General features: G+C 41.4%; 1 pseudogene; it reads left to right on the top strand.

Moving 5' to 3' along the window:
• Gm6842 (predicted gene 6842) lies at window positions 8,236-22,736 on the top strand (annotated as a pseudogene).

The following is a 23,859-nucleotide window of genomic DNA, read 5'->3' as shown; positions in this document are numbered from 1 at the left end:
AGAATGAGAGGCAGATGCTTTAATTACGCTGCTTTCTAGAAAACGACTTTTCAAAAAGAAAATTGAGTGTTTGCAGCTACAGTAAATATTTCACATTTATCAATTCTCATTACATAATGGGAAACCAAATGGGTCTAAAATGCATTAACAAAAACAACCACTTCCCTCAGTCAGTCTTCATGGAAATATGATCATTAGCACTGTCCCTTTAAAGAACACATTCTTCATTAACATCCACATTTTACTTATTGAAAATTCGTGGAAGATGGCATTGTTTCAAAGAAAGATTTGATATTCACACTACAGTTTAAAGAATTCTACGCAAATTTATTCTTTTTTATTTATTTTTTATTTTTTAATTAGATATTTACTTTATTTGCATTTCAAATGCTATCCCAAAAGGCTACCCTTCCCCCGCCCTGCTCCCCAACCCACCCACTCCTGCTTCCTGACCCTGGCATTTTCCTCTACTAGGGAATATAATCTTCATAAGACCAAGAGCCTCTCCTCCCAGTGATGGCCGAGTAGGCCAACTTCTGCTAAATATGCAGCTAAAGACTTGAGGTCTGTGGGTACTGGTTAGTTCATATAGTTGTTCCTACTATTGGGTTGCAGACCCCTTTAGTTCCTTGGGTACATTCTCTAGTTCCTCCATTGGGGGCCCTATGTTCCATCCAATAGATGACACTGAGCATCCACTTCTGGATTTGCCAGGTACTGGTAGAGCCTCACAGGAGACAGGTATATCAGGGTCCTGTCAGAAACTGTTGCTAGCATAGGCAATAGTGTCTTATAAAAATTTATAAAAATTTACTGTCTTATATGATATACATAAATAGTTAATATAAAATTTATATAAATATATACTTCTATAATTATAATATATGATATATAAAATTATAATATACAAATAATATTAAAAATATATAAATGTATAAAGTCATATATACAATATATATACTAAAGTCTTATATAATATATATATTCACATTTAATATAAAATAATGTGAATATATAATTACATAATTATAATATATAATATATACCCTATTTAAAGTATAATATGGAAATAATATTAATATATAATATATAAATATATGTTTATATGTATAATAAATAGTGTCTTATAAAAACATAAAAAACACTTAAACTTGTAGTAGAGCATGTGAGGAAAAACCTCGAGGATATGGGTCCAGAGGGAAAATTCCTGAACAGAACAGCAGTGGCTTATGCTGTAACAACAAAAATTGACAAATGAGACCTCATAAAACTGCAAAGCTTCTGTTAGGCAAAGTATGTTAGTAAGACAAAACATCAACAAACAGATTGGGTGTCAGAGACCATCCCGTGAGAAAGTGAGCCCTTCACAATCTCCCTAACAGACCAAATGGCCTTGTACTAAGAGCTGGTTATCAACCCCCTTCCTCCCTATTCCTTTCTTGGCACCTGAGGCTGTGAAAGCTAAATTATAGTCCCCTCTTTCCTATCTCTTCCTGAGTTCCCCTGCCATCCAAGGACATGAGTTACACTTGAGCCCAGCCTGACCCCCAAGGCTGTCAAGGAGGATCTATGTTCCAGAGATAAGATGCAGAGTGCCCACTGCCTGGCGCCTGACTTCGGCCCCCATGTCAGCAGTTGCCCACTTCTTTGTTATTTGTATAATTCTCCCTCGACCCCTCCCATATTCCCTGTGATGTATGCTTTAAAAAGAAGGCACCTCAGCATAATAGACCTCGATAGGTGTCCTTCCTGGTCTCCTGCTCTTTTTTTTCTTCCTCCCATTTCCTTCCAGGTTTGCAGTCCCCCTCACACCCACAAATAACTGAATCCCGCGGGACAGGATAATTGGGAAAAGATCTTTACCAATCCTATATCTGATAGGTGAATAATATCCAATATATATAAAGAATTCAAGAAGCTATAGTCCAGAAAACCAAATAACCCCATTTAAAAATGGAGTACAGACAGAGCTAAACAAAGAATTCTCAACTGAAGAAAACCAAATGGATGAAAAGCACGTAAAAAAATGTTCAACATCCTTAATCACCAGGGAAATGCAAATCAAAATAACCCTGAGATTCCACCTCACACCAGTCAGAATGGCTAAGATCAAAAATTCAGGTGACACCAGATGCTGGCGAGGATGTGGTAAAAGAGGAACACTCTTCCATTGCTGGTGGGATTGAGAGCTGATACAACCACTCTGGAAATCAGTCTGGTAGTTCCTCAGAAAATTCGCAGACATAGTGCTATCAGAGGATCCATCAATACCTCCCCTGGGCATTTACCCAGAAGACTTTCCAACTTGTAATAAGGAAACATGCTCCACTATGTTCATAGCAGCCTTATTTATAATAGCATTGGATTTAGGATTGGTAAAGATCTTTACCCAATCTTTTTTTTTTTTTGCTGTTTTGTCTTACTGACATACTTTGCCTAACACATGCTTTGCAATTTTATGAGATTAATTCTCAATCTTATAGCACAAACCATTTCTGTTGTTCAGGATTTTCCCCCTGTGCAAATATCTTCGAGACTCTTCTCTACTTTCTCCTCTATAAGGTCATTGTCTCTGATTTCATGTGTAGTTCCTTGATCCACTTAGACTTGATTTTTGTACAAAGAGATAAAAATGGATTAATTCACATTCTTCTACATGACAATTGCCAGTTGTACCAGTGCCATTTGTTCAAAATGATCTTATTTTCACTGGATGATTGTAGCTCCTTTGTTAAAGATTAAGTAACCATAGATGTGTGAGTTCATTTCTGTGCCTTCAATTCTATTCCACTGATCTATCTGTCTGTCGCTGTACCAGTACCATGCAGTTTTTCATCACATTTGCTCTGTAGTACAGCTTGAGGTCACTCATGGTGATTCCAACAGAGGTTCTTTTATAGTTGAAAGTAGTTTTATCTATCATCATTTTTTGGTTGTTTTTGTTTTGTTTTTGTTATTCCAGATGAATTTGCAATTGCCCTTTCTAACTCTGAAGAATTGAGTTGGAACTTGATGTTTATTGCATTGAACCTGTAAATTGCTATTGACAAGATGGCCATTTTTAGTATATCAATCCTGCCAATTCATGAACATGGAAGATCTCCATCTTCTGAGATCATCTTTGATTTAATCTTCACATACTTGAAGTTCTTATCATGCAGATCTTGAGTTCCTTAAGTAGAGTCACAGAAAGGTATTTTATATTATTTGTGACTATTTTGAAGGGTGTTGTTTGCCTACTTTGTTTCTCAGCCTATTTATCTTTTGTGTAGAAAAGGCCACTGATTTGTTTGAGTTAATTTTAGATCTAGCTACTTCACTGAAATTGTTTATCAGCTTTAGGAGTTCTCCAGTTGAATTTTGGGGGTCACTTATAAATGCAATCATATCTTCTGCAAACAGTGATATTTTGACTTCCTCCTTTCCAAATTGTACCCTTTTAATATCCTTTTAGAGAGTCTCTCCTTACAAACAGCTAAATTACATGAGAGTTTCTGTCTTACTTAGGGTTTCCATTCCTCCGAAGAGACATCATGACAAAGGGAAGTCTTATAAATAGGAAACAATTAATCCTGGCTGGCTTATACTTTCAGAGGTTCAGTCCATTATCATTATGGTAGGGAGCATGGCAGCATCCAAGAACTCATAGTGCTATAATAAGATCTGAGTGCTCCACATTTTGATGCAAAGGCAGTAGCAGGATAGTCTCTTTTTCAGGCAGCTAGGAAGAGGGTCTCTTCTGCACTTTAGTGTAGATTGAGCACAGGCTCTCAATGCCACAGTGACACATTTTTGTCAACAAAGCCACACCTATTCTAACAACTACATGACTCCAAATAGTGTCACTCACTGTGGACTAAGCATTCAAACACAAAAGTGTATGGGGTGAAACCTATTCAAACCATTATAGTGTCTTTGCATTTAAAAGAACCTATGGTTAAAAAAAAGGCTCTGAATAACCAAAGACCACCCAGGACCTCCCTCATATGTGCAGGCTGATATAGCTGTTATATTGTCCTCAATCCTCAGTGAGGCACTGTGTGCTTTCAAACAAGGCAACAAACTCTTCCTTGCTATCCTAAGGAATATGGGGATTAAAAAATATTACCCCTCGTCCAAAAGAAGTATTAATGTGTCAAACTCATTCTTACCTGTCATGAACTTGGTAAGTGAGAGAAAAAGATAAATAAAAAGAAAAGGGCATGACTGCTCTTAGATATGGTGGAGGGAAAGTTTGATTGTAGATATGAGAGAGAGAATAGAAAGAGGCAGACACATCTGGGAGAGAGCAGTGTGAATATAACCCTGAACAGCAGGGTCCCTCCATAGGGGTAGGAGGTCATTCTTCCTCTCTGTAGGCTGAGAAGGCACAAATAGGCTACTCTAACTGCTTGGCTTATCTTTCTTTTTTCCACAGTGATGGCCATGAAGGACTGCCATACCACCAATAGCTAGGTCTCCTAAAAATAGTCACTCCTGAATCCACCAGTCAGAACTACAGAGCACAGGAGTTCACACCAGTGGAAGAAGTCCTTTTCTCCAGGTCTTTTTCTTCGCTCCTTTTCTCTCAAACCCTGTTACAGGATATTTGATTACTGTACCAAGAAAACCTACTTGTTCACAAAATATAGAAGGCTTAAATAGATGTCAGGTGCAGTAAGGTGTGTCCTGAAGAGATGAAGTTTAAGTGTGCCTCTAAATGCCTCCATAGATAAAAATGCTAAAGAAAAGATATTGGTTTTGGAGGTGTCTTATGTTCTTTGCTTATGACTCAAGCCAAAGTCAGCTGGATGGGCTTGAAGGTGAAAGGGTTTGGCTCTACTGAGTTGGCTTGTAGTCCCCACTAGGAAGGTAACATGGTTCAGCCTGCCAAAGGGTGGAGGCCAGGAGCTAGAGACTTCGCTAGCAATTGGACTTTTGGGAGCTCTCTTGCTCTCTCTTTTGGCCTGGAATCCAAGTAAAAAATAGGGGTTCTCTCTCTGGGCTTGCAGGAACCAAAGAGAAGAAGCTGGTAGGACGTAGGTGAGACAGTATTCTAGAAAAGGGAGCTAAGGTGTCCTCTTGGGTTTGGATTAGCTCAAGAGAACAGTAGACTAGCTGGATAGAGTGATATAGATAGAATGAGATTTTTAAAAAGCCAGCCGTTTAATTATAAAATCAGGCTTTAAAATGGATATTTTGTATACAGTTAAGAAAATAAAGTTACCTTACTGAGCTTGCAGGTGTTTAACTTCAGCTCCCTACTCCTGTGTCTTTATGGGTATAAATATTAAACAAATCCAAAACGATAAATAGTCAAAGCCCAACTAAAACAAACAAACACAATTTGTATTTTACCATTTAATTTTATTTTATATATACGAGTGTCAGCTTGCATATATGCATAAGCATCGAATATATGGAGTATTTATGGAGGACAGAAAAAGGCATCAGATGCCATGGAATAAGAGTGACAAATGCTGTGTGCCACAAGGGGAAACTGAACCTGGGTCCTCTGGAAGAGCAGCAAGTGGAACTGGGTTTGGGTGTGGTGGTGAACACCTTTAATTCCTACATTCTTAAGGCAGAGGCAAAAAGAAAAAAAAGTAAAGAAATGAAATGACTAAGCTGGATGTGGCAGCTTATCTCTTTAACACAAACAACCAAGCTAGGTATGGCAGCTCACCTCTGTACCACAAGCACCTAAGATGGGTGTGGCAACTCACTTCTATACCACTAGCACCATGGAATCTCTCTCTCTCACACACATACACACACACACACACACACACACACACACACAGACACACACACACACACACACACACAATCCCAATCAAATGTCAAACAACTAAACCCAACCAGGTCTGAATTCAATGCTAACAGGGTCTACAGACAGAGTTCCATGGACAGCCAGGGAGGGCTACATGGAGAGATCCTGCCTCAAACAACAACAAAAACAACACAACTTCAAACAAAAATACAATGACAGTCAGAAGACATAACACTCTAGCACGTTGGTTCTCAACATGTGGATCATGATCTTTTAGGGGATATGTAAGACCATCAGGAATCACAGATATTTACACTAAGATTCATGACAGTAGTGAAACTACAGTTATGAGGTAGAAATGATAATTTATGGCTGGGGATCACCATAACTAGAGGAACTGTGATAAAGGGTCCTAGGATTAGAAAGAGTGAGCACCACTGCTCTTGCACATGGTTGCCTAAAGTGGAAATCCAGCATGAGTGATATGATAAGGGGGAAAGCAGCTACATAAATTTAATCATCTGAATCGACATGGTAGGTGAAAAAAAGTGACTTTTCCAAATTGTACTCTGACTTGCATAAGTGTAGGGACATACACACGCACACCCCTTTTTTAGGTGAGTAAGAACTCATGAATTTATTGTCTTCATTACAAAATCAGCATAGAACTAGATCACTGTGCATTGGTGTTTGCTACATCTCTGTCTGCATCTGTCTCTTTGTCTCTCTCTGTCTCTCAGTCACTCTGGTTGGTTTGTTTTTTGTTTGCTTTTTGAGACAGGGTTTCTCTGTGTAGCTCTGGCTGTCCTGAAACTCACTCTGTAGTCCAGGCTGGCCTTGAACTTTATCATCTGCCTGACATGTGTGCCACTGCCACATGGCTGCAAACAAAATCTTTATAAGAGTAAAATTAATAAATAAATAGGACTGTAAGACTGGATCACTATCAGGGACATCAGCCCTCTGCCTGGGCTTAGGACCCACACACCAGGGTGCTGCAACAACCAGGTAAGCTAAGAATTCTCTGCTACCACATCCAGCATCAACAGGCCAGCAGACAGGGATGTCCAGAGGGGCACATGAATAGGGGCGTTTGTACCCAAGGCTTAGACCAGTTATATTGTGGTGGTGCAGACTTTAGACCTGTATCAGCTCCGGGGGAAAACCTTTTCTCCTCCCTCTCCCTCTCCCTCCCCGTCCCCCTCCCCGTCCCCCTCCCCCTCCCCCTCTCTTCTTTCTTTCTTTCCTTTGACTCAGTTTCTCTGTGTAGAATTGGCTGCACTAGATGGTAGATCAAGCTAGCCACAAACTCAGATATCCACTAGGATTATATGTATGCACTAACACCTCCCTCCACACTTCCTGCCTTTCTGCACACAGTGGGTTCTGGTTAACGTAGTTCAGACAGCTTTGCCATGGATACCAGGGCAGTTGCAGAGATGGACAGTGGAGAAGCAGTGTTAAGGAGTTAACAGGACTCCCTGCAGACTAAATACGGTTACATATACTCTAGTGTTCCCTTTCCCGCCCCCCCCCCCACCCGCCCCCGGGAAGCTGCTGCTCGATTCTTTCCTTCTGAAGTGAAGTGCATCCTCAGTGCCACACCAAAGTCATTTTCTGGGCTGAATCCTGTTATGCATCTCCAAATTTCTCTTAGCATGGGGATAGACAATAGAAAAGTTATTCGTGATGACCTCCTGTCTGATGTGTATAACTGAGAAGAGTTTGAATTCTTGAGATCAGTGGTGAAAGGATACTCGAATTCAAATATGTCCTTTTTTATTCCTCTATGGTAATTTCCTAAGTTTTCTTTGTAAGAAGACCTGTCAAGTATCATTCCCACAAAGAACTACAACCTGTTGGGTCTTAAATCCAAGGCAAAAATGTTGAACTAAAGTGTCCATTAACATATCAAACTGGACAGTGGCCTCAGCATCCCTCTGTCCCTGGCTGGCATGCCTCCCCCCACCCTCCAGCCACCACACCGTCCAAACTCCCCAGTCCAGGTGATCCCCTGGGCTTTCCTCCTTCCAGCTCCTCTGACCACTATATAACTCAGCCACTTTTAGCTGTGCTAGTCTCTTGGCTCAGGGGGTCCTTCTTGGTTGGAGGCCCCTCTTTCTCTTTTCAGATCTCCTCTCCTCACATGGCCCAGCTTAGGGAAATGTTCACTCTGTAAGGTTCCCAGAGGTTTTCTGTCTGGTCTGGAACTCACTGTGACAGGCTAGTTTCTAATCCCAAACATCAACTTGCCTCTGCCAGCAGTTCTGTAATTTAGGAGTGTTTCAGCACTTCAGCTTTTGTAGCTCAAGGAAATATTGACACATCTATAATCACAACACTCTCCCTAACAGATTGAGTGTAAGGCTCCATCTGGGGAGGTGTGTCCACTTCCTGGCGCTTGATCACATCTGAACTACATTGTCCAGAAGACATTGCACCGAGAATAGCCAATGAAAATAGGCGCGTTAGTGACAACAAAAGGAAGCTGGGCCGGGACTTTTGGCTTTGCATGCAGGAGGTTCTTTGAAACTTTTCTGGATCTGTCAGTCTGGTTCACAGAAAACTGGTTTTATCAGTATTGGTCATGGCAGGAAAACGGTAGAGTTGAGGTGTTTTTCCTCCGTCACGGAGACAGAGCTGAGGTTTTCGACAGCCCGTGTGATCTAATCCAAGCTTCGAGGAGGGATGGCCACATCCCAGGGCCCAGCTGGCCACTGGAGGCTGATGGTGATTGTGGAGACTGCAGGTGGAGCCCTGCCCCAGGTGAGTGTCTAGTGATCGCCCACCTACCTGAGTTCTGGAGCACTGAGATCTGGGTCAGGAGCCAACAGGGTAGACTCCCATGTCCCCGACTGTAGGGCACCAGTGGACGAAATTATTGTAGTTTTGTTTTTGTTTGTTTTGGTTTGGTTTTGGTTTTATTTTTTGTTTTTGGTTTTGGTTTTGGTTTTGTTTCTTTGTTTGTTTGTTTGTTTGTTTTGGGTTTTTTTTTTTTTGTTTGTTTTTTGTTTTTTGACATCTGTATGCTAGATTGCTAGAACCATACCCTTGACTCAGTGTCTGGTGGACTGTACCTCTCAAGGCTTGTGGGAGGGCATGAGCTCTGACAAAGAGCCCTGGAGTGACCTCTACTGGCATTACATGAGGGAAAGGGCTCAGTGAACCTAAGGACCTGACTTTTGTTTAGAGAGACTCTGGTGGCCAAGAAGGTTTGAACAGGTGAGAGATTCGATCTAGTCATTTTCCTAGCTTGGGGTGGGGGTAATTTGGGTGTAGGCAGAGACCTGTGAATCCTTGGGTAAATCCTGTGCACTCATGTTTGAGTTGGAATGCAAGCTGTAGCAGGGGTGGGGGAGTTGTAGGGTGGGTGATGGTGGTGTTCAGATCTTTGATGGAGTTATTTTATTCTCTCTGTATGCCCCTCTTCCCCACCTCCTTTCCACCTCCACTGTCCCCCAGGGGGCCTGGTGTGTTCCTGCTATCCTTCCCTCCCTCTCCCTTTTCCACACTCCCCTCTTCCTTCACCCCTCTGCCTATTCCTTTGCCCCTCTCCGTCTCCCTCTCCCTCTCCCTCCCCCTCCCCGTCCCCCTCCACCTCCCCCTCTCCCTCTCCCTCTCCCTATTCCTCTCCCTCTCCCTCTCCCCTTATCCCTCCTTCTCCCTCAGACTGGGCCTCTCTATGTAGTCATGGATGTCCAGTCTCTCTATGTATCAGGGTGTCTTCAAACTCAGAGAGATTCTTCTATCTCTAACTCACAAGTGATGAGATTAAAGCACCTTTTGTTATATTTTTACTTTATTCATTTACTTTTGATCTTGGCTCAAACTCACTGTTTACACCACACTGGCCTCAAATTCACAGAGATTTGCCTTCTTGTGAGTTAGGGTCTCCTTTGGGTAAGGGTTGCCAACTGAACACTGGTTCATGGTGGAAGTGCCCTAATTAGAGCCAACCTCTCCTACATTTCCAGTGAGTTTTAAAAACTCAGCCATCAAGACATGCTGCTGTGCTAAGCAGAGCTGTGAGGGAAAATTAAATTAAAAATAAATTTTATTTTTTAAAAAATATTACTAAATTACATTAGTAATAACAATTAATAATATTACTAATTTTTAAGTATTACTGAAAGGTTTTACAACTCTGTAATTGCTTTCAGTATTTGAGTAATGTCTGCCTTGTTATTAGCTATACTCCCTCTCCCCATTGACACTCCCCATGACTCTAGCTGGCCTATATACATCGTGTTGGCCTCAGATGCACAAAAGTCTGCTTGCTTCTGCCTTGCAAATGTTGTGTAAAGGCTAATTAATTCCAAAGTCTTAATTCAATGTGGGTAGACAAAACAACATTTTGAAATCATATGTACCCATTTGTGAAACTTTTGAAAGAAGCATTAGTCATGTGCTCAGGAAGAGCCTGTACCAAATACTTGACACACAGGACTGAATTTGAGACTGTGATTCTCTTTTGTTTGTTTTTTTAAAGATGTATTTATTTTATGTATATGAGTACATGGTTGCTATCTTCAGACACACCAAAAGAGGGTAATCTCTCCAGCCCTATTAGTCTCTTTTTGGAATAGGAAGGTATGTTACTTTTAATGATAACAGTTCCCATAGGCTTAGATATTTCAATGCTCAGTCCCTAGGGTGTGGAACTGTTTGAGAAGAATTGGAAGGATTAGGAGGTAAGGTATTGTTGGAGGAAGGGCATGGCTGGTAGTGAACTTTGAGGTTTCAGAAGCCCACGCCTAATCCAGTGCAAGTGTGTGTGTGTGTGTGTGTGTGTGTGTGTGTGTGTGTGTGTGTGTGTGTGGCTACTGCCTGTAGATCAGAATGTAAAGTCTTCAGGTATTGCCATGGTCCCACACCTCTCTTCTCCCCACCAAGCTAATCCTAGATGAACACTCTGAAACTGTTAGCCAGCACCCAGTTAAATGCTTTTTTTTAATTGTAAGAATTGCCTTGGCCATGGTGTCTCTTCATGGCAATAAAACAGTAAATTTTATCTTCAGGTAACAAACAGAAGAGATTGATTCTTTGTCCAAGGTCACCCAGTCAGAGACACCATTAAGGGATGGAGCGCAGTGGGTACCTGACTGCATGTAAGAGAGAGGACTTGGGTGAACCTTTGGGATACCAACACTCTTGCTTATTACTCACAACCTTGTTTTTCTACAGGTTTCCCAGTATCAGTGAAACCTGCCAACCAGGAAGAAGTAAGTGGAGGGTGCCCAGGAATCACACTCCTGACTTAACACATAAGGGCCTCTGGGACTGTGGTGTCCTGGAACTCTGTGCTGGAATTGTCTCTGTCCTTCCATTGGATTTCCCTGGCACATGCTCAGAATGAAAGGTCCCCACATCCACAGCAGGGATTACATGGACAGGTTTCCCTTTATGGTAACCATTGGCTGAAGATTCAAAGGTCTTAAAGCTCCAATGATGACATTAGACCAGGCCTGGAAGTGAGATGGGTTGGTGATGATTAGAAATGCTCAGGCATGCATGAGATCAGCTGGCTTTAGTAGAAGGTAGGAATTGTAGTAGCACAACAGTTGAGGGCTAAGTCTGCATACTGAGAGTGAATGGAAGCTCAGTGTGAAGACTGAAGTGTGTCCTGAGATCTTGTACACATGGCTTCCTGGCCTTTGTGCCAGGGACAGAGTGGACAACAGTGCCCCAAATGTAGTCTGTGTGAAACAGAAGATTGGGAGGAATCCATGTTAGTGTCTGGTTGGAAGGAGTCCATGTGAATTCTCAGATTGAAAGGAGGGACATTCTTCTAGCTTGGATTGACTCCAGCTGTGATGGTTTCAATGAACTCACCCTCCAGAAAGTCATAGACTTGCATACTTGTTCCTTATTGGTGGAACACTTTAGAGATAATAATGATGTATAGCCTTGTTGGAGGAGGTGTGTCCCTGGGGGTGGGCTTGTATGTCTCAAAAGCTCTTTCCATTCCCAGTTAACTCTCTCTCCCTGGTACTGTACTATGGATCAGGATGTAAGCTCTCAGCAACTGTTCCAGTGCTGTGTGTGCCTGTATCCATCCTCCCTGACATGGAGGTTACAGATTGACCCTCTGAGGTGTAAGCCCCAATAAACTCCTTGTTATCATAAGTTGCCTTGGTCATGGTGTCTCTTCACAGTAATAGAAAAGTAATTAAGCCACTATGTCAACTTAACTCATGTTGCTGAGTGATGAGCACAGTAGTCGGAGGGAACATGAAACTGGCTATCAATAGAATAGGTTCACAGCCTGGTATACTCTGAGGTAGAAAGCTAAGTGGGAATGACTTAAGGGTACCAGGAATCCCTGACAAGGAGGATTCATATAAATTCAACTTTCTCCATTATTCAGGACTGTTTATCCTTTGAGGATGTGGCTGTGTACTTCTACTGGGAGGAATGGACACTGCTTGATGACTCTCAAAGGATCCTGCACCAGACGTTGATGTCAGAAATATGAACACTCATGTATTTACTTGTAAGACCCTGCCCTGCCATCATTTCAGAGCATGTCTAGGCTTTCCTTTGTTTTTTGGTTTTTGGTTTTTTGTTTTGTTTTGTTTTGTTTTTTTTGGAGGGGGGGATTGTATTTTTTGTTTTTGTTTGTTTGTTTGTTTGTTTTTTAGAGAGAGCTGTATCTTTCTCAAAGCTGGCCTGTGTATACTAAGTCTTTCCCCCACAGTCTTAGAGTATAAAATACAGGTTAGGAACCAAGTCAAGTTTCACAACAGCTCTGTTTCTCTCAATTGCAGCAAAGGCACACAGGAATCAATTTGGGGTTAGGAATTTTTTGGGTGTAGTTTGAGACATCAGTTTATCTTTAGAATGCTAGCTGTGCTGGATGTGCTATGTAGACCTGGCTGTCCTCTGACTTGCCAAGATCTTCTTCCTCTGTCTTTTTTTAAATTAGGTATTTTCCTTGTTTACATTTCCAATGCTATCCCAAAAGTCCCCCATACCCCCCCACCAATCCCCTACCCACCTACTCCCCCTTTTTGGCCCTGGCGTTCCCCTGTACTGGTGTGGACACCTTGCCCCTTCCTAGAAATGGAAACAAAACACCCATGAAAGGGGTTACAGAGAAAAAATTTGGAGCAGTGATGAAAGGATGGACCATCTAGTGATTGCCATATGCAGGGATCCATCCCATAATCAGCTTTCAAACGCTGACACCATTGCATACACTAGCCAGATTTTGCTGTAAGGACCCAGATATAGCTGTCTCTTGTGATAATATGCCGGGGCCTAGCAACACAGAAGTGGATGCTCACAGTCAGCTCTGTCTTTTGAGAGTTGCAATTAATGGACTTCACAAACACGTCTGGCCTGGGGTCAGGAGTCTTAACACTGACGGATTCCCTGTGACCAGATGACACTCTTAATATTTGGGATCTTTGTGACTCAAGTATTTCTGGTGACATGCCTTATGTTTGAATGTAACAGGAATTTGGCACTGGTAAGTTCATTTTATTTTATTTTATTTTATTTTATTTTATTTTATTTTATTTTATTTTATTTTTGCAAGACAGCTTTAACAGAATTGCTCTCCCTAGGCTGTATTCTTGTCCAATGTATGGGTTGCATCACTTAGTACAGAACTCTCATTTTTCTATCATGTCCTTTAGGACTTATGCCTTCTGGGATCCATGGGATTACTCAGCTGGAGTCTTGGGGAGAGCCCTCTGTGCCTGCGTTGAGATTCCTGACTCCAGGTATGTTATAGGTACATAGCGTGTGGTGGTTTTTGATGTTTGGAGGTATTAATTCTGAACCAGAACTGTCCCTTTGGTGTCAGTCTTGAATGTTTTGCCTGTTGCCTTGCAACCCTGAGATACACAGCTGTTCCTGTATTGTGATGGTGTGCGCTGTAAATGTAACTCCTATTTGCCTGATGTAATTGTCATCTCAGAGGCAGTGAGCTTCCAACTGGTAAGCAAGGCCTAGTCTTGGAAGCTTCTAGCCTATGTGCAATCTAATCAAGGCCTAGAGTGGTTTCAACCATGGAGACTTACTGTTGAATAAGCTCACCTCTTCTACCTTATTTCTGAACACTGGCAGGATGGTCAACTGAGCTATTTCGGCTCAAACTCCTTTGATTCAAACTGGCTTCTTTTACAGTGTGACTGAATTGCTCTGTTTGATCTCAAAGTAACTCTAGCTATCTCTTCTACTCATCTGGCTTCTCATTCTCTGGTTCATTCTGTCTTCACCTGTATCTAGCTTTTTCTCTCTACAACCTGCCTGTCCTATTGTTCAGATCAAAACTTCATCTGAACACTATTTCTGCTCTGACTTAGACTCATTTTCCTGTCTTATCGCTGACTCCTTTAGTCAAATATTTCTCTGATTCATCACTTTGCCTGTTTCGCAATTAGATGTCACTTTCCAACATGGCTGCTTGTTCTACCAACTAACTCTAGTTGGTAGAACAATGTTTTGGATTAAACGTGTGTACTATAGGAATGCCAGTATTCCAACCAGAGCAGCATGTTGGATTATAATTCATCTACCATGCACTATACCTTGGTAGTACTTAAATTTAGGTTCTTTAGGTACCATGCCATACAGCTCTACACAGCCTTCTGCACTGTGTCTTGAATCCCCAGCAGTTGAAGCATACAGAAAGCTATTGGTGAGGAAAGAGTTTGTTACTGTACCTAGCACTCCTCCCTGTCACTTATTCCATGCTTGTGTTCTTGTTGCTCCTAAGGTCCATAGAACATAAGATATTGACAAATTCAGCATGGTATTGGACCCTAGCCCCTTTGTTCTGTGAGAAACCTCAGATCACCATTATTAATAGATGCTGTCTCTCTGTCTGTCTGTCTGTCACTTGATAGTCTACATGCCACTAATCAGGATTTCTCTGTGTCCAGGTTGTTGGATCAAAGCGGAGAGTGAAATATCACCCTTTGAGCAGAGTCTGTCTGCAGAAGGTGCCAGGCCATCCACCCTACAACAGCACATGCTGTGCTGTGCTCAGACACCCTTGCTAAGCATGGACAATGTGATGATCCTCCAGACCTCCTATGGTCTTCTAAGGCATCAAGTGACTTACACTATTGGGGATACCCCCATGAACACTGAGAGTAGAGAGGCCATTCAGAGAGAGAAGAAGAACTGCATACGCAGCAACAGTGGCAAAACTTTTACTAGCACATCCCACCTCAATCAACACCGGATGATACACACTGGAGAAAAGCCTTTTAAGTGCAGGGAGTTTGGCAAGTCCTTCAGCCAAAAAGTCTTTCTCGTGAAGCATTTCAGAATTCACATTGGAGAGAAGCCTTTCAGTTTCAGTGAGTGTTGCAGAACCTTCAAGCACAACTGCTTCTTTGTTGCTCATCAGCGAGTTCACACAGGAGAGACACCTTTATATGCAATAAATGTGGCAAGTCATACATGAACAGATCCAGCCTTTTATATCATTATTGGGTTCATACTGAAGAAAAGCCATAGAAGTATACTATAGTAGTTTGAAAAGGTTTGGCCCCATAGATCATGTGTTTGAATGCTTGGCCCATAGGGAGTGACACTATTAGATGATGTGGCCTTCTTTTTTTTTTTCCATTTTTTATTAGGTATTTAGCTCACTTACATTTCCAATGCTATACCAAAAGTCCCCCATATCCACCCACCCCCACTCCCCTGCCCACCCACTCCCCCTTTTTGGCCCTGGTGTTCCCCTGTACTGGGGCATATAAAGTTTGGAAGTCCAATGGGCCTCTCTTTCCAGTGATGGCCGACTAGGCCATCTTTTGATACATATGCAGCTAGAGTCAAGAGCTCCGGGGTACTGGTTAGTACATAATGTTGTTCCACCTATAGGGTTGCAGATCCCTTTAGCTCCTTGGCTACTTTCTCTAGCTCCTCCATTGGGAGCCCTATGATCCATCCATTAGCTGACTGTGAGCATCCACTTCTGAGTTTGCTAGGCCCCGGCATAGTCTCACAAGAGACAGCTACATCTGGGTCCTTTCAATAAAATCTTGCTAGTGTATGCAATGGTGTCAGCGTTTGGATGCTGATTATGGGGTGGATCCCTGGATATGGCAGTCTCTACGTGGTCCATCCTTTCATCTCAGCTCCAAACTTTGTCTCTGTAACTCCTTCCATGGGTGTTTTGTTCCCAAATCTAAGGAGGGGAATAGTGCCCACACTTCAGTCTTCATTCTTCTTGAGTTTCATGTGTTTAGCAAATTATATCTTATATCTTGGGTATCCTAGGTTTGGGGCTAATATCCACTTATCAGTGAGTACATATTGTGTGAGTTTCTTTGTGAATGTGTTACCTCACTCAGGATGATGCCCTCCAGGTCCATCCATTTGGCTAGGAATTTCATAAATTCATTCTTTTTAATAGCTGAGTAGTACTCCATTGTGTAGATGTACCACATTTTCTGTATCCATTCCTCTGTTGAGGGGCATCTAGGTTCTTTCCAGCTTCTGGCTATTATAAATAAGGCTGCTATGAACATAGTGGAGCATGTGTCCTTCTTACCAGTTGGGGCATCTTCTGGATATATGCCCAGGAGAGGTATTGCTGGATCCTCCGGTAGTACTATGTCCAGTTTTCTGAGGAACCGCCAGACTGATTTCCAGAGTGGTTGTACAAGCCTGCACTCCAACCAAAAATGGAGGAGTGTTCCTCTTTCTCCACATCCACGCCAGCATCTGCTGTCACCTGAATTTTTGATCTTAGACATTCTGACTGGTGTGAGGTGGAATCTCAGGGTTGTTTTGATTTGCATTTCCCTGATGATTAAGGATGTTAAACATTTTTTCAGGTGCTTCTCTGCCATTCAGTATTCCTCAGGTGAGAATTCTTTGTTCAGTTCTGAGCCCCATTTTTTAATGGGGTTATTTGATTTTCTGAAGTCCACCTTCTTGAGTTCTTTATATATGTTGGATATTAGTCCCCTATCTGATTTAGGATAGGTAAAGATCCTTTCCCAATCTGTTGGTGGTTTTTTTGTCTTATTGACGGTGTCTTTTGCCTTGCAGAAACTTTGGAGTTTCATTAGGTCCCATTTGTCAATTCTCCATCTTACAGCACAAGCCATTGCTGTTCTGTTCAGGAATTTTTCCCCTGTGCCCATATTTTCAAGGCTTTTCCCCACTTTCTCCTCTATAAGTTTCAGTGTCTCTGGTTTTATGTGAAGTTCCTTGATCCACTTAGATTTGGCCTTAGTACAAGGAGATAAGTATGGATCGATTCGCATTCTTCTACACGATAACAACCAGTTGTGCCAGCACCAATTGTTGAAAATGCTGTCTTTCTTCCACTGGATGGTTTTAGCTCCCTTGTCGAAGATCAAGTGACCATAGGTGTGTGGGTTCATTTCTGGGTCTTCAATTCTATTCCATTGGTCTACTTGTCTGTCTCTATACCAGTACCATGCAGTTTTTATCACAATTGCTCTGTAGTAAAGCTTTAGGTCAGGCATGGTGATTCCGCCAGAAGTTCTTTTATCCTTGAGAAGACTTTTTGCTATCCTAGGTTTTTTGTTATTCCAGACAAATTTGCAAATTGCTCCTTCCAATTCGTTGAAGAATTGAGTTGGAATTTTGATGGGGATTGCATTGAATATGTAGATTGCTTTTGGCAAGATAGCCATTTTTACAATGTTGATCCTGCCAATCCATGAGCATGGGAGATCTTTCCATCTTCTGAGATCTTCCTTAATTTCTTTCTTCAGAGATTTGAAGTTTTTATCATACAGATCTTTCACTTCCTTAGTTAGAGTCACGCCGAGATATTTTATATTATTTGTGGCTATTGAGAAAGGTGTTGTTTCCCTAATTTCTTTCTCAGCCTGTTTATTCTTGGTATAGAGAAAGGCCATTGACTTGTTTGAGTTTATTTTATATCCAGCTACTTCACCGAAGCTGTTTATCAGGTTTAGGAGTTCTCTGGTAGAATTTTTAGGGTCACTTATATATACTATCATATCATCTGCAAAAAGTGATATTTTGACTTCCTCTTTTCCAATTTGTATCCCCTTGATCTCCGTTTGTTGTCGAATTGCTCTGGCTAATACATCAAGTACTATGTTGAAAAGGTAGGGAGAAAGTGGGTAGCCTTGTCTAGTCCCTGATTTTAGTGGGATTGCTTCCAGCTTCTCTCCATTTACTTTGATGTTGGCTACTGGTTTGCTGTAGATTGCTTTTATCATGTTTAGGTATGGGCCTTGAATTCCTGATCTTTCCAACACTTTTATCATGAATGGGTGTTGGATCTTGTCAAATGCTTTTTCTGCATCTAACGAGGTGATCATGTGGTTTTTGTCTTTGAGTTTGTTTATATAATGGATTACATTGATGGATTTTCGTATATTAAACCATCCCTGCATCCCTGGAATAAAACCTACTTGGTCAGGATGGATGATTGCTTTAATGTGTTCTTGGATTCGGTTAGCGAAAATTTTATTGAGGATTTTTGCATCGATATTCATAAGAGAAATTGGTCTGAAGTTCTCTATCTTTGTTGGATCTTTCTGTGGTTTAGGTATCAGAGTAATAGTGGCTTCATAAAATGAGTTGGGTAGAGTACCTTCTACTTCTATTTTGTGAAATAGTTTGTGCAGAATTGGAATTAGATCTTCTTTGAAAGTCTGATAGAACTCTGCACTAAACCCATCTGGTCCTGGGCTTTTTTTGGTTGGGAGACTATTAATAACTGCTTCTATTTCTTTAGGTGATATGGGACTGTTTAGATGATCAACTTGATCCTGATTCAACTTTGGTACCTGGTATCTGTCCAGAAATTTGTCCATTTCGTCCAGGTTTTCCAGTTTTGTTGAGAATAGCCTTTTGTAGAAGGATCTGATGGTGTTTTGGATTTCTTCAGGATCTGTTGTTATGTCTCCCTTTTCATTTCTGATTTTGTTAATTAGGATTTTGTCCCTGTGCCCTTTAGTGAGTCTAGCTAAGGGTTTATCTATCTTGTTGATTTTCTCAAAGAACCAACTCCTCGTTTGGTTAATTCTTTGAATAGTTCTTGTTTCCACTTGGTTGATTTCACACCTGAGTTTGATTATTTCCTGCGGTCTACTCCTCTTGGGTGAATTTGCTTCCTTTTTTTCTAGGGCTTTTAGATGTGTTGTCAAGCTGCTAGTATGTGCTCTCTCCCGTTTCTTCTTGGAGGCACTCAGAGCTATGAGTTTCCCTCTTAGAAATGCTTTCATTGTGTCCCATAGGTTTGGGTACGTTGTGGCTTCATTTTCATTAAACTCTAAAAAGTCTTTAATTTCTTTCTTTATTCCTTCCTTGACCAAGGTATCATTGAGAAGAGTGTTATTCAGTTTCCACGTGAATGTTGGCTTTCCATTATTTATGTTGTTATTGAAGATCAGTCTTAGGCCATGGTGGTCTGATAGGATACATGGGACAATTTCAATATTTTTGTATCTATTGAGGCCTGTTTTGTGACCAATTATATGGTCAATTTTTGAGAAGGTCCTGTGAGGTGCTGAGAAGAAGGTATATCCTTTTGTTTTAGGATAAAATGTTCTGTAGATATCTGTCAGGTCCATTTGTTTCATAACTTCTGTTAGTTTCACTGTGTCCCTGTTTAGTTTCTCTTTCCACGACCTGTCCTTTGAAGAAAGTGGTGTGTTGAAGTCTCCCACTATTATTGTGTGAGGTGCAATGTATGCTTTGAGCTTTACTAAAGTGTCTCTAATGAATGTGGCTGCCCTTGCATTTGGTGCGTAGATATTCAGAATTGTGAGTTCCTCTTGGAGGATTTTACCTTTGATGAGTATGAAGTGTCCTTCCTTGTCTTTTTTGATAACTTTGGGTTGGAAGTCGATTTTATCCGATATTAAAATGGCTACTCCAGCTTGTTTCTTCAGTCCATTTGCTTGGAAAATTGTTTTCCAGCCTTTCACTCTAAGGTAGTGTCTGTCTTTTTCCTTGAGATGGGTTTCCTGTAAGCAGCAGAATGTTGGGTCCTGTTTGTGTAGCCAGTCTGTTAGTCTATGTCTTTTTATTGGGGAATTGAGTCCATTGATATTAAGAGATATTAAGGAAAAGTAATTGTTGCTTCCTTTTATTTTTGTTGTTAGAGTTGGCATTCTGTTCTTGTGGCTGTCTTCTTTTTGGTTTGTTGAATGATTACTTTCTTGGTTGTTCTAGGGCTTGATTTCCGTCCTTGTATTGCTTCTTTTCTGTTATTATCCTTTGAAGGGCTGGATTTGTGGAAAGATATTGTGTGAATTTGTTTTTGTCGTGGAATACTTTGGTTTCTCCATCTATGGTAATTGAGAGTTTGGCCGGGTATAGTAGCCTGGGCTGGCATTTGTGTTCTCTTAGTGTCTGTATAACGTCTGTCCAGGCTCTTCAGGCTTACATAGTCTCTGGTGAAAAGTCTGGTGTAATTCTGATAGGCCTTCCTTTATATGTTACTTGACCTTTCTCCCTTACTGCTTTTAATATTCTATCTTTATTTAGTGCATTTGTTGTTCTGATTATTATGTGTCGGGAGGAATTTCTTTTCTGGTCCAGTCTATTTGGAGTTCTGTAGGCTTCTTGTATGATCATGGGCATCTCTTTTTTTATGTTTGGGAAGTTTTCTTCTATTATTTTGTTGAAGATATTAGCTGGCCCTTTAAGTTGAAAATCTTCATTCTCATCAATTCCTATTATCTGTAGGTTTGGTCTTCTCATTGTGTCCTGCATTACCTGGATGTTTTGAGTTAGGATCCTTTTGCATTTTGTATTTTCTTTGACTGTTGTGTCGATGTTCTCTATGGAATCTTCTGCACCTGAGATTCTCTCTTCCATTTCTTGTATTCTGTTGCTGATGCTCGCATCTATGGTTCCAGATCTCTTTCCTAGGGTTTCTATCTCCAGCGTTGCCTCGCTTTGGGTTTTCTTTATTGTGTCTACTTCCCCTTTTAGTTCTAGTATGGTTTTGTTCATTTCCATCACCTGTTTGGATGTGTTTTCCTGTTTTACTTTAATGATTTCTACCTGTTTGGCTGTGTTTTCCTGCTTTTCTTTAAGGGCCTGTAACTCTTTAGCAGTGCTCTCCTGTAATTCTTTAAGTGACTTATGAAATTCCTTCTTGATGTCCTCTATCATCATCATGAGAAATGTTTTTAAATCTGTGTCTAGATTTTCGGTTGTGTTGGGGTGCCCAGGACTAGGTGGGATGGGAGTGCTGCGTTCTGATGATGGTGAGTGGTCTTGATTTCTGTTAGTAGGATTCTTACGTTTGCCTTTCGCCATCTGGTAATCTCTGAAGCTAGCTGTTTTAGTTGTCACTGTTAAGAGCTTGTTCTTCAGGTGACTCTGTTAGCCTCTATAAGCAGACCTGGAGGGTAGCACTCTCCTTGGTTTCAGTGGGCAGAGTATTCTCTGCAGGCAAGCTCTCTTCTTGCAGGGCAGGTACCCAGATATCTGGTGTTTGAACCAGACTCCTGGCAGAAGTTGTGTTCCACTCACTAGAGGTCTTAGGATCTCGTGTGGAATCCTGTGTGGGCCCTTGTGGGTGTTGGGCAAGACTCTGCTGGCAAGGTAGCCTGGGACTCGAGTCGAGCGGAAGGGACTTGTGCCCCAGATCAGGCCCGGGTAGCCTGCTTCCCTATGTACTGCAGTCTCAGGTTCCGCGCAATTGGATTGGGGCAGGCGCTGTGTTCCACTCACCAGAGGTCTTAGGATCCCGTGGGGAGTCCCGTGTGGGCCCTTGCGGGTGTTGGGCAAGACTCTGTAATGCAATTCTTAAAGGATGATGTGGCCTTCTTAAAATAGGTGTGGCCTTGTTGGAGAAAGTGTGTCACTGTGGGGATGGGCTTTGAGGTTCAGTGCTCAAGCTCCACCCAGTGTGGGAGAGTCTCTTCCTGGCTGCCTTTAGATCAGGATATAAAACCTCTGCTCCACCACACCATGTCTGCCTGCATGCAGCCATGGTTCCTGCCAAGATGATAATGGACTGACCTTCTGAAACTAAGCCAGACCGAATTAAATGTTTCCCTTTATAATAGTTACCTTTTCAAAGATTTCAAAGTTCTTTACAAAGCAATGGAAACCCTAACTAAGACATGATATCAAATGCATAATTCATATAAGGAAAATTGCAGCCTTGTTTATCATGTCCAAGCTCATATAAGGGAAAGGAAATTTAAAAGTCATGAATCTTGGAAGTGTTAAAAAACGAATCTCATCTTATCAATGACCAACAACTTCATAGTATAGGAAAGGATTTTATGTGTAGTGTGTGGGGGATGCAGCGTCATTTAACATCAGGGATTTTATGCAGCAAAGCATCATGAGTGCACAGAATGTGGCAAAGTGTTTTGCTGCAGGACTGGCACCACATTAAATAGAGTATATGTATTGAATGCAATGAACATGGGAAAACATTTCCATCATCTACCCTATATACACAAAAGGATATTCACTGGACAAAAGTCAAGAGTGCTTCAGATGTGCGGAGCGATCACCCACACTTGCATCATATTTAACTGAAGAAGCCAGAGTACAGACATGCCTCATGAACCCATTGAATCTGGGGAAGAATTTGAACAAAGTTTGTTCTTATTAGCAACACAGACATAACCAAGATAGGTTTGTGTATGCAAATGTAGAGAAAGCTTCAGCCATTGACCAAGCTTGTTGAGCCTTAGGCGTGAATGTGAGTCTGAGCAAAGAAGTTCTGAGAGTGGCTTTTGTGAGGAAGCCAGTCATTGAAAATTACTCATCAAAGAAGAACATGGATCAAGATGAGGATTAGTGCCATCTTATTCCTAAGAAGTTAATTCTTTCTGGGGACTTAGCAAAAGGAAGCTGTGTTCTTGGCTGCACCAGTATTGAGTGGAGTCTTCATGTTACTGACTTTGAATGGGGGAGGAAGAGAGTGACCTCACTTTAAATGAGACATATATATTTATTGTTGTTTGTTCTATTGGTTGCCCTTTTTTCCCTCACTGAATATTGCAGTCCTTGGGATAAATGATCATTTACTATAAAATCTTCATGACTATTGTGTCACTACTTTTGTTGGGGACCAGCTCTGTGTAGCACCTAATGCTCTTACATAGGAGTGCAACCCATATGTTTTAGGTGTTTGTTGTTTGTTTCTTGTGTCAGTATTTCGACTGCACATATATATGAATACTAAGTACATAACTAATGCCTGTGAGAGCCCCCTAAATGCATTAGATTCCTGTAACAGGGGATACAGATGGGTATGAAGCAGTCTGTTTGCTGGAAATTGAATAGTCTCACAAGAGACAGCTATATCAGGGTCCTTTCAGCAAAATATTGCTAGTGTATGCAATGCTGTCAGCGTTTGAAAGCTGATTATGGGATGGATGCCCGGATATGGCAGTCTCTAGATGGTCCATCCTATCGTCTCAAGTCCAAATTTTGTCTCGGTAACTCCTTCCATGGGTATTTTGTTCCCAGTTCTAAGAAGGGGCAAAGTGTCCACACTTTGGTCTTCGTTCTTCTTGAGTTTCATGTGTTTTGCAAATTGTATCTTATATCTTCGGTATTCTAAGTTTCTGGGCTAATATCCACTTATCATTGAGTACATACTATGTAAGTTCTATTGTGATTGGGTTACCTCACTCAGGATGATGCCCTCCAGGTCCATCCATTTCCATAGGAATTTCATAATTTCATTCTGTTTAATAGCTAAGTAGTACTCCATTGTGTAAATGTACCACATTTTCCGTATCCATTCCACTGTTGAGGGGCATCTGGGTTCTTTCCAGCTTCTGGCTATTATAAATAAGGCTGCTATGAACATAATGGAGCATGTGTCCTTCTTACCGGTTCGAACATTTTCTGGATATATGCCCAGGAGAAGTATTGCAGGATCCTACAGTAGTACTATGTCCAATTTTCTGAGGAACTTCCAGACTGATTTCCAGAGTGTTTGTACAAGCTTGCAATCCCACCAACAATGGAGGGGTGTTCCTGTTTCTCCACATCCTCGCCAGCATCTGCTGTTACCTGAATTTTTGATCTTAGCCATTCTGAATGGTTTGAGGTGGAAACTCAGGTTTCTTTTGATTTGCATTTCCCTAATGATTAAGGATGCTGAATATTTTTTCAGGTGCTTCTCATCCATTCGGTATTCC

Source organism: Mus musculus, chromosome 7 (assembly GCF_000001635.26).
Source record: "Mus musculus strain C57BL/6J chromosome 7, GRCm38.p6 C57BL/6J".
Taxonomy (NCBI): Eukaryota; Metazoa; Chordata; class Mammalia; order Rodentia; family Muridae; genus Mus; species Mus musculus.
Note: the sequence above shows the minus strand (reverse complement) of the source record. Positions and strands in the feature narration are given on the sequence as shown.